At 29.3% G+C, this 10,853-nt stretch overlaps 1 pseudogene; it reads left to right on the top strand.

The window, feature by feature from the left end:
* Positions 1 to 6,617: 6,617 nt before the first annotated feature.
* LOC131172002 (choline monooxygenase, chloroplastic-like) lies at positions 6,618 to 8,716 on the top strand (annotated as a pseudogene).
* The last annotated feature ends 2,137 nt before the right edge of the window (positions 8,717 to 10,853 follow it).

The following is a 10,853-nucleotide window of genomic DNA, read 5'->3' as shown; positions in this document are numbered from 1 at the left end:
TTTCCTTTTACTTTTTATTTTTTTTAAATTAAATTAAATTCAATATTTATATAAAAATATTATTATTTAAATGTTTTCTTATAATTCAAAAAATTTAATCATTAAGAAAATAATATAGTTGTAATATTACATAGTTAATTTCATATTTCAAATATATGTATAATCACAATATGATTACAATGAATATGAAAATTGAGAAATATTTTGTTTTATAAAACATTAGTCTTAATTGTTAATTTATTAATTTAAGAAATTATAGTACTATAATTTTTTTAGTCAAACCGTATATATACTTTATGTGTAGAAAATAAAAAAATTCAATAAATTTTGTAATAAATTATAAATAATAATTTTATTTAAAATATATACATATAAAAAGTTTATTTATTAATATTATTATAAAAATTTTAATAAAAAAATTACACCAGCAGCATTGTGTCAGTATGATATAGCTTGTATACAGATAAGAGTGTGTTTGAATTGCTATTGAAATTATTAACGGCGAAATTATTTTTTTAAATATATTAATTAGATAATATTAAAAAAATAATTTAATAATTTTTTAAATTATTTTTTTAATAATATTTAAAATAATATTTTTATATGAAAAAATAATTTAGATTTTTTAAATATAATACTAAACAGCCACTAAATGATATGATTAAATGAGTTGCACGTTTGATTTTTTATGAACAGTAAAATGTCAATCTTACTTTTGTCCTTTCTTTTTTTTAGTTTTAATTTTTTTATTAAATTATATTTTATTATTATAATACGTAAACAATAAATACTATATTATTAATAATGATTGTTCTTAAATTAAATTATATACATAAAAATAATATGCAATATAATAAATAATTAAAATTTTATTTCAATTAAATTTAACTAAATGAAGTTAATAATTATTAATAGATAATAATTTTATTTATAAAATATAATAGATGAATTGTTAATGTAAATTTTATTTATTAATTAATTATATTAATATGCTAAATATAAAAAATTATCCGCAGCATCGCACGGGTCATGAAGCTTATAAAATTGGAGGAAACAAATCAGGATTGGAATTCAACTTCCAGAAGATTTCGTGTAAGAAACCCTTTGCCAAGGAAAAACGCAATCAACGGAGACTCGGTGAGATTTCTTTTAAATGGTTTTTTTATTAAAATTTAAATTTGAGTTTTCATAAAATAATTTAAATATTTTTAGATTAAAATTTATTATTATTATTATTATTATTATTATTATTATTATTATTATTTGATAATGAGAACAGAGAATGGAATTGTTGCTCTTTGATGGAATTTGAAAATGCACTTTTGTATTCATTTCTTTGTATTTGCAGACCAAACATATATAATTAGGGTCTGCATGGGGTTGGTTAGTTTTTAAAATTCAAATTGAATAAAAAAATTAAAATTTTAAATTATTAATATTATTATAAAAATTGAATCAAATTGAATTTATAAAGTAATCGAATTAATATTTTGATTTGATTTGGTTTGATAATTTGGTTTGTCGAACAATGTCCATTACTTCCACAATTGACAAAAACATATTACCACAAAAAGCAATATTCCCAGATGACTTTGAATCATCATAAAACAGAAGAAATTAATGTCAAATAAAATGCAATTCCACTCTTACCACATAAGAACACAGACAAATTTTGTAAAGTGTATTCAGATTCACTTTTGTTTTTGATTTTTCATCCTAAAAAATAAATTTTTTTTTTATTGAGCTTTTTATTTTATATTTTCTTTTTTTTTTCTTGTTTGTTTTTAAAACTTGGCAATCAAAATGGGAAACAACCACATTTGGTTTTCTATTTCAGTTTCTTTTATTCCCTGACCTCACTCCTCCACTATTATAGGACAATTATTTTTTCAAATAAGTTAAACTTTTCTAAATTTGCTCATTTTACTTAATAATTATAATAGTAAATATTATGTAAATTTATTAAAGTAATGGTTTATAATGAACCTTTTTTATACATTATTTTTTTCATTAATCTTTATTTTTAATAATATTTTTAAAAATATATAAAGAAACCAATATATTGTTATACTTAATATTACTTTTAATTTTAGAATTTATTTATTTTTTAATTTCTAAAAAATGTAAATATTCTTATTTATTTTCTAGTCATATGAGAGACTTAATAAATTTTTTAAAAAAAATAGATTTCAGAAAACACAAAACAAAAAATTATAAATAGTTTTCAATTTTTGAAAATTAAAAAACAAAAAACGTGCATTCAATATGCCAAAAGTGGTTGAAACAAAAAACAAAATGCAAAATGGTATTCCTGGACTCCACACCTATTGGGTTTTAGATCATAAAAAGAAAGCTCAGTTCTATTCTTTCGTTAAGCCTATCAAATCTAGCCCAAACTATAGATAAAAGTGCAGAAATTAATTCTTCTTGCACATAGGTAGGTATTTCAAGCTTATTCTCTCTAGGAAATTCAAAAATGAATGATCTTTACATTTCCAGAAACCTTATTAATAGCACTACAACTTTCATGAAGACACCTAAGGTTGATTATTTCATTAAGCTAGATAAAATTTGGTCTGAAGACAAAACTCAGAATGAGCAGAGTTAACAAAACTAGATTCTGTTTTTAAGTGATAACTCACAATCTGCTCATTAGATTTAAGCCTATGATAACAATCTAGAAAGAGGACAGAATTTTCTACAACTCTCATGAAGATCCTTAGACCTAATTCAGTAGATTTACTATGATAAAATGGGTAGAAAGGCATACTATGTGACAAGCTCAGGTGAAGCAAGATAGACTAAACTAAAATGTCAATAACTTATCCATCCAAAATCAGAATTTGATTCCTCACAATGCCACAAACTCATAAGACACAGACTTAACTAACTAGAAAAAACCAAATTCAAATTCACCAATTTGTTGATTTGAAACTCTAATAGAGAGTAGGTACTACTAGGTGACTTTTTTTCTAAGTGAAAGGTTTGGCATGTTTTTAAAGTATACCTTCTCCAATTGGTTTCCATACTCAAATTTAAAATTGAGAATAGATTCTTATGAGTATAATTCAATGGGAAATTGACCTAAATCATCTAATCAAATTTCCTTAACCCAAAGGCACCCCAGTCACACCACCAACATACATACTCATGAACATGTTACATGTAATCATTCCCCATCTACTAATAATGAAATATTCAAATTAGGAATGCCACAAAAACACATGCTATAATTTTCAGTAGTTATAGATAAATAGATGCCTCAAATCAGGAACTTTCGTGTATTATAATAAAGCTTTTCATTATTTCTTTGTCTACAAATCCTTCATTAAGATAGACAAGCTTATCCTAGGCTCCTAGCTAGTGTGTGCAATGGAACCCATAGACTTTAATGTTTTGATTCCAGAAGAAAATGTTAGCAAAGTTAAAAGGGTATCAAGTCAAATTTCCACATTAAAATTTCAAAACAATAACACAAAAATGCATAATATATATACAAAGTGAAATTTCTTTTATAAGCATTACATTGCACAAGATGCATAATCTATTAGAATTACCTTCAAGAGGAAAGGAGAGTGAGGCAGCAGATTCTTTGAAAATATCAACAAATTTTTATAAACCTCAATCACAGAAAAAGAAGAAAAAAAAAATAAAAATAATTGCAAAAGAAGACTGGCTAAAAAAATAGCATTTTTTGTGGTAAATAATACAAAAATAAAATTAAAAAGGAAAGAAGAAAAAAAATTACTGGAAGGAGAGGAGATCCAGTCGGCGAACAGAAAGGAAACAAAAATGAAAAAGAGAAGAGGCGAGAGATTAGGATAAAAATTTGAGAGTTCCCAGTGAAAAAGAGGAGGGTTTTAAGGGATAAAAAGATACTTTTATTAATTGTATATGGGCAATATTGGAATAAAAATGAGTAAAACTATGTTTATCCACTAAGTTAGTGGTTTTAAAAATTTGGCAAACCTGTAATTAAACCATGAAAAAATCATGTAATACTATGATCATGACTTGTCATTCTTCCCAAACACAATTATGAATCATACTTACATTAAGAAGTCACGGCTTACCATGATCCAAATAATGGTTAATGACAGATGTACTAAAAAAATGACAAATGATAAAATTTTAAATTACTTTTTAAAATATGTGACATAGTTTCGTGAGCTTATTTATATGCTTTGGTTTTAATATATTGTGAGCCATGTTTACATTAAGAAGTTAGGACTTACCATGATCTAAATAATAGGTTAACGATAACTATACTAAAAAAATGACAAATTATAAAATTTTTATTTATTTTTTAAAATACCTTACATAATTTTGTGACCTTATTTATATGCTTTAGTTTATATATATATATATATATATGATTCCTCTCAAATATCATTTTTCTTTTTTTTTTTTAAATATTTTTTAGTTTAACAATAGCTACTACAATATATTTATAAATATTTTTTCTCTCAATCTTCTAGCACAGTGTCAAATGTTTTTTTTTTATTTTTTTAATAATTTTTTAATTTTAAACTTTATAATAATTAAATAATTAAACTTTATAATAATTACAGCTGTTTTTACTTAAAAAAATGAAAAGGAAAATTTTTTTTCTTTCTCTTGTACATAAGAATAATTTAATCTATTAAAATTAAAGATAAATTAATAAATTTTGATTGAATAATATTATTTTTAAATTTTAATTAAAACTAATTAAATAAAAAAATTGTAAAAGAGTGGAAAAAACTGAGAGATTCTTCGGCAGGCAGAGGAACGCCAAGACAAGAACAGAAGGACACAAGAGTACCCTGGAATGTCGATGTCGTTTACTTTGAAGCAACCGTCGTAGCGAAGACAATGGCCATTGCCACCGCAGTGATCCCTTTGAAGCTCATCACCAGTCGCAGGCTTCAACCTAAAAATCATACTCCATTTCTTGCTCAAAATCGGCCCTTCAAGGTCTCGTGCTGCGTTCTTCACAATCCAAGCTCTCTCCATAGTCATTGTCAGAAACTCGTCGATGAATTTGACCCTCGTATTCGATAGAGAAAGCCCGACTCCACCTGATCTGGTACACGACCCTTCATTTGACGATTATGATCTCCATCGTGTTTTCTATGGAGGATGGCAAGCTGTTGGTTAGTTCTTTTTTTTTTTTAAAAGGAGTCTCAAGTTGCTTAGAATAGTTAATAACACAAGAAATTTGATAATTTGGTATGATTTTATCAAATACGGCAATTTAAGACTAAATTGAAATATTGAATGAGCATAATTGGGTTTGCCTTGTATTTTCATTATGCATAAAGTGGAGGCTTCAACTCCTAGCGATTAGCATACATCAAACATATCGTAACACAGGAGACGTAGAATCTTATTTACCAATTTTGGGTTGTGTGTTGAATTTCAGGATACTGAGCAGGATAAAGGATCCTCGTGACTTTTTCACGAAGGTACATTTATATTGGTAGAAAATTTGGTTCTTTTTATTTTTTGTTGTTCTTGCTTTCTTTCAGTATGCTGTCATTTGAATGTTGCTAATCATTTGGGCTCCATTAGGTTCTTAGAAGAAGAAAGGGAAATGCTTGAATATGACTTCCATTTGTCTGCATTTCAACCAATCTTTTTCCCCTTTTTCTGAGAACCTAATGGAGGATTAACTCTGGCAGATTCAAAAATGTAGAATTTCTTGTGTGTCGAGATGATGATGGCAAGGTTCATGCGTTTCACAATGTGTGCCGCCATCATGGCTCTCTTCTTGCATCGGGAAGTGGGAAAAAGTCTTGCTTTGTATGCCCTTACCATGTGAGTTTATCTGTGCTGCTTCATGCAAACATTTTGGAATTCCCTCAGCCCCTTTTCTTGCATTATTTTAATATTGATCATAAACAAAGAATAGTATATGTTCACCTATATATATCTCTTGCAATAGTGCTTTGTGATTCACCACATTGTTAATAAAGAGGATATGGCAAATTCATATCATAGGTAAATGATGATCAAAGTTTAATGATCTGGATACATGGGTTACAAGGCCTCATATTATGGAGAGATGCATCAGGTGGACAAGGTTTGGGACATGTCATATATGTATATGTATGTATATTGTGTATGTATATGTATTCATCCTTGATTGTTGCCAAAACATCGTGGTTCGTCTTAGATTGGGAACAGCTTTTGTGTGATGGATATGTATGTATATTGTGTATGTATATGTATTCATCCTTGATTGTTGCCAAAACATCGTGGTTCGTCTTAGATTGGGAACAGCTTTTGTGTGATGGATATAAACCAAAATAATTGCTCCAGTGATTCATTAAGTGATTAGTGGCGGGTTAGGCGTTCGTTCTCTAAGCCAAGAAGAAGACAGTAGACAATGCTTAAATAAGTCCACTTCAAAGCTGGACAAGGTTGGAACTTTTATAGTTGACCATGGTTTGTTAGCATAGCAGTGGCACCTAGATTTTGAAACACAGTTTGGTTGCTAAATTTTCTAATGTTGCTTATTTAGTTGAATTGGATTGATGAATTCTAACCTCAAGTGCTACATCATCGATCGTGGAGCAATCGTTAGTCAATACCGTGGTATTGTTTTTTTCTTGGTCTATTTTCTATCGTACATTTTCTTTTCCTCCAGCCAAGCGTTACATTATTCACTAGCACATGATATATGACTGTTTACAACCTTACATCTCTCTAGGATTTAAGAAGTTACCATGGGTAATATCTCCTATTCTTTTCATTTCATTTCCTCCCTTAAACCATAACTTAAATATATAGAATTCATAACTGAAGGAATTGAGTTTGCTTTGCCATATGAATATACTGAATTTTAGCATCTATTCTTATAATAAGCTAGTTCATGATTTAATGTGTATCCAATCTTTTTATGCAGGCTTGGACATATGGTTTGGATGGAGAACTTCTTAAACAACAAGAATAACAGGAATGCAAAATTTCAATGTAAATGTTTGCTGAAATGTTAGAGTAGTAATCATTTTCCATTAATATATGGCAAATTAATGATCAATGGATAATTTAGTTAATTTTTGTTGCTTGGAGCATAGGACTTTGGGCTTGTTCCACTAAATGTAGCCACTTGGAGGCCATTTGTTCTTCTCAATGTGGGCAAAGAGAATTCACCTTATCAGGAAGTTGATGGCAATATGGTGGAAAATGAATGGCTTGGTAGTCGTTTCGATACATGAAAACCAATGGAGTTGATTTTTCTTTGAGTTATGTTTGTAGATGTGTATACAATATTGAATGTAACTGGAAGGTAAGATGCTTCAATATAAGTGTACTACTGAATTTTGGCATTTGATTTTAATAGCAATAATTTTAGACAGGAGCCCATTTATGCAAGGTGAATGAGGTCCCTTTCAGTTCTCTGTATGTTTTCTTGTGGTGAATTAATTCATATATTCATCATCCTTGGCAATGAGCTCACTCTACAGTAGACTTAAGACACTGAAACCAATATCCATTAATTGCATTGTGTGACTTGATTTCATGGACCGCTAATTCCCCTTCTTCCTTTTCAGATGTTTTGCGACAACTAATTAGATGGTGGCTACCATGTTCCATATGCACATAAAGATTTGGCATCTGGTTTGAAGCTTGATTCTTACTCCACCATAGTATGCCTCTCGCGCTTCCTTGTCATTCTTGAACATTTTGTTTTAGCTTTATCAATTGTAGCACTTGATTATGATAGATCTATAAGACTGCCATGATTTTTGCCCATGGTCTCCAATTTCAGCATTTTCACTAAATTTCAATTATCAGTTAAATTCCCAAATTTAATTTATTTCGATAAATCATCAATGCTAGATTTTGATAAAATATAAATAATATTTTTTACATGATAACCAAGTAAAATTTTTCAAATATATTTTTGTAGGCTTAGAGCTATTATATTTTATCGTCACATAAAGAATTTGGCTAAATGTCTACAAAAATTTTGTAGAAGCAATCTTCTTGAATCAAAATCAAACTTTGAGCTTTTTTACTTATACAAATTGAAATTGAGTGACAAAAATGTCCTTTAATGAAATTAACCCAATTTATTACATAAAAGCATCATTTTTTTTTTTGACATTTCATAGTAAGTGTGGTTGTCCTCCACCTAAATTACTGCTTTTTTTGAGATAGATATACGAAAAGGTCAGTATCCAAAGATGTGAAGGTGGCTCAGCTAGAAGTGAAGATGATTTTGTTCGGCTTGGATCAAAAGCTTTATGTGCTTTCATTTATCCTAATTTCATGATTAACAGGTACGTAATTGGGTGGAAGATGTAATAATAATGACTGATTTATTTGTTGTTCCCATTCTTTTGTACTTTGAACCATTTCTGGGTCTTACAGATATGGGTCTCGGATGGACACCAACCTTATGCTGCTTCTCGGAGCCAGGAAATGCCAAGTGATATTTGACTACTTTATTGAGGCTTATCACAAGGTACCATCTCAAGTTTACTAATTCTGCACTATGTAATATTTAAGATCTAAAAATATTGTAACTGCCCCTCTCTCTCTCTCTTTGTCTCATAGATGTTAAACTGAGCAGTTGCCATGGTTTTAACCAATAACACATACTCAAATTGTTGACATGCGTGCTATTAATTACTTAATGTAATTAACAGGAACCCATTCTAATGATATCTATATTAATATGTGTCCTCAGGATGACAAAGCTTTCATTGAAAAGAGTAGTAGATAGTGAAAGAGTGCAGTGAGATAGACTCTGATTCTTTCTTGTAAAATTACTAGCTATGTTGCAGATCTTTAGGGTTCATACATGATTTGCAGATTGAGGATATTATGCTTTGTGAAGGCGTTCAGAGTGGTCTTGAATCTCCAGTATATTGTAGTGGTAGATATGCTCCCACAGTTGAGAAAGCTATGCATCATTTCCACCAATTGCTTCATGATAATCTTAAAATGTGAGTGTCCTGATGCCTTAATCACAAGTTTCATGTTCAGTATCAAGTACAATCATGCACTCACAAACTTAGGCAAGATCTTCAAGTACTCAATCCCCCCATTTTTGTAAATGAATATCAAGTATATCAAGTTCTTGGTACTTGGTTTTATACAAGGGATTTCAATTCCTCATCGGTTTTATTGTTGATACTATAAGATGAAAACAATCAAAATAATTGCAAATAGGGGTGTGCAGTCGATATGTTCGGTTCCAAACCAAACCTAATTGATCTGTATCAAAATCTTATGAAATGAAAGTCAATAGTAGAATTGAATCAAACTGAATCCAATTGGTTCAATTCGGTTTAATTCATCATTTTTTTAATCGAGCCAAAAATCACAAAACGTTGTTGTTTAGTGTCAATAGTTGAACAAAACCCAATAATCACAATCCATTGAAACTCAGACCAAATGACAAAGGAATCGTCAAGAGAGGGAGGGAGACTAGACGACGTTGACGAGACAAAGACCAAGGGGCAGGGGTGAGATAGAGCAAGCAAACAAGGGTGAGACAGATAGAGAGCGTGGGTGAAGGAGGCCAAGTGTTGACGAGACAGATAGAGACAGTGAGGGACAAGGATGAGACGGATAGAGTGAGTGTGAGGGAAGCGGTAAGACAGCTGATAAGGACGGAATGAGGCAACTGGATGTAGACAAAGAGTTAAGAGCGAAGGACGAGGGTGGGTGAGGGAGGCAAATAGTAGTCTATAGAGTAGAACAACTGATTCAACTGAAGATGGAGACTTAACACCATGGCAAGGCCTATTGAGGTTGGGCAAACATGGAACTATATATGGGTTAACACTTAGGCTTAAGCTCCCTTATGGGTTTTAAATTTTAGTTGGTTTAGTTAGTTGGATCTTTTGATCAAATAAATTAAACCAAATCGATTAATTGAAACTTCTTAAAAAAATGAACAAAATCAAAATCAATAATGAAAAAATAGACAAAATTCGAATTAATTCAGTTCAATTTAATTAGAATCGAAAACTACGAACCCCTAATTTGCAGCCTCTTTCATGCTCTATGTAGTTTGGTTACATTAAAGTCCTGATTGGCAATAACTTTTAAGGTGGTATTTAGTATTTTAACTCTTCTCTTATATATATTGTTCAGTGGCATAGTGTTTATACTAGTTCTTAGAGGTTAAGGGGGTGATTCATGAAAAATTACTCTTCCTAGATTTTAGAGGTTGAGTGAGTGATTTGACTAAAGTCAATGAGATGATATCATTATTTTTACATTTACTAACTAATTCAACAGTCATTTTAATTGAATACTTTTGCTTTAAATTACTAATATCTAATAACTAACAACTAGTAAAATAATTGACAGCTACAAGGCCTGATCATTAGTGGGATATGTAGATAAGTTATTTTACTCTGCTCTGTTTGGTTTATGAAATAGCATGTGAAAAGATGGAAATAATATCAAGAAATAGTTATTTCATTGTTTTTAATATTTTTATCAAAACTTTTAATATGCAATAATTATTATCTTTCTGCTATTAAAAAAAACAAAAAAACATTTTTATTGGATGGGATATATATTCTTTTGAATTACAAATTTAGTGACTAATAGCTAATCTATAGAATATTTAATTTCCATGTTATTTAATTCTACAAACTAAACAAAGCTTTGACCGTCTCACGTGGGTAAGAATGGAAGAAAATCATATGGAGTGATAATTCACTTTTTAATTTTAAAATCTAAGAGTAGTTCAAAGGTGTAAATAATTTGTTAGGAGTTATTTCTAGAAATTTTATGATAGAGAGCAACAGAACAACAAAAGGTTTAAACCCACCCCTTTGTCTATTTCCAATACAAAAAAGCATCATATTTGATTCTTTACGCACATTTCATATAATTTTTTA

Source organism: Hevea brasiliensis, chromosome 13 (genome assembly GCF_030052815.1).
Source record: "Hevea brasiliensis isolate MT/VB/25A 57/8 chromosome 13, ASM3005281v1, whole genome shotgun sequence".
Classification (NCBI taxonomy): domain Eukaryota; kingdom Viridiplantae; phylum Streptophyta; class Magnoliopsida; order Malpighiales; family Euphorbiaceae; genus Hevea; species Hevea brasiliensis.
The sequence above is the reverse complement of the archived record's forward strand: the minus strand, read 5'-3'. Positions and strand labels throughout refer to the sequence as shown.